At 35.7% G+C, this 982-nt stretch overlaps 1 pseudogene; it reads left to right on the top strand.

The window, feature by feature from the left end:
• Window positions 1-412: 412 nt before the first annotated feature.
• On the top strand, window positions 413-531 carry LOC112482201 (annotated as a pseudogene).
• Window positions 532-982: the final 451 nt, after the last annotated feature.

Below are 982 nucleotides of genomic sequence, written 5' to 3'. Positions count from 1 at the left end.
ATTTCAAGCCACCTGCATCTCATCCATATCCTCTTCCTTCCTTAATATGTCCTTTAATCCATGTCAGAGGCTAACTTCATCCATGAGCTTTAGAATCATTTATCTTTACCTTCTCAAGGATGTTTGATTCGATAAATGTATTTCCTTATTTTGAATCACTCTTTTATCTTCTTTATTAAATCAATCTAATCGACAAATTTCAAACATTGGACATACATCCAAACATGAAGATGCACAATAAATTTTAAATCACTCCTTAGAATTTTTCCAACTCCCTGGAGCCATGGTCAAGGTTGTAGAAAGGTTATAATACAAAGACACTGAATCTGGGTTGGAGCCAGGAAAAGGGTTGCCCAGCCTTCTTGTTGGGTGATACCTTCTCACTGTAGCAGTCACACTTTTAAACTCCTTCTACTACGGCCATGCCACCCTGAACGTACCCGATCTTGTCTGATCTCGGAAGCTAAGCAGGGCTGTGCCTGGTGAGTCCTTGGATGGGAGACCACCTAGGAATACGAGGTGCTGTAGGTGTCAAAAAAATAAATAAATAAACTCCTTCTAATGTATTTCCAACTGACTCTGAAAAACTGTCATGACATTATATTCCCTCTAAATTGTGTTGAAAAATTACAAACATTAAAGAATATTTCAAGTTGATCAACCACTCCTTGTACTTTCCAGCCTCTCAGTTCTGTTGCTGTTGCTATGCTCCTGTGTTCCCTGTCCAGGTTTTCCTAAAGCCATTCGCTAATTAAAGACAACGGGACTCTTTCTGGTGTGTTAGATTTAATTAATGTTGAGAGCTAAAATTAATTAATGTATTGAGTTGGCTAATTTACTGAATTGACAAATGAAAATAATTATAAGTATTATCAAAATATGCACATTAATACAGTAAGAGTGAAGTTCTATCAACAAACAGTAATATTTCATTTTAAATAGAAATAATTAAAACCAATTCTTCTGAAGAGATTCTAATACT

This window comes from Pteropus alecto, unplaced genomic scaffold, assembly GCF_000325575.1.
Source record: "Pteropus alecto unplaced genomic scaffold, ASM32557v1 scaffold35, whole genome shotgun sequence".
Taxonomy (NCBI): Eukaryota; Metazoa; Chordata; class Mammalia; order Chiroptera; family Pteropodidae; genus Pteropus; species Pteropus alecto.
This window is presented reverse-complemented; position numbering and strand designations above follow the sequence as displayed.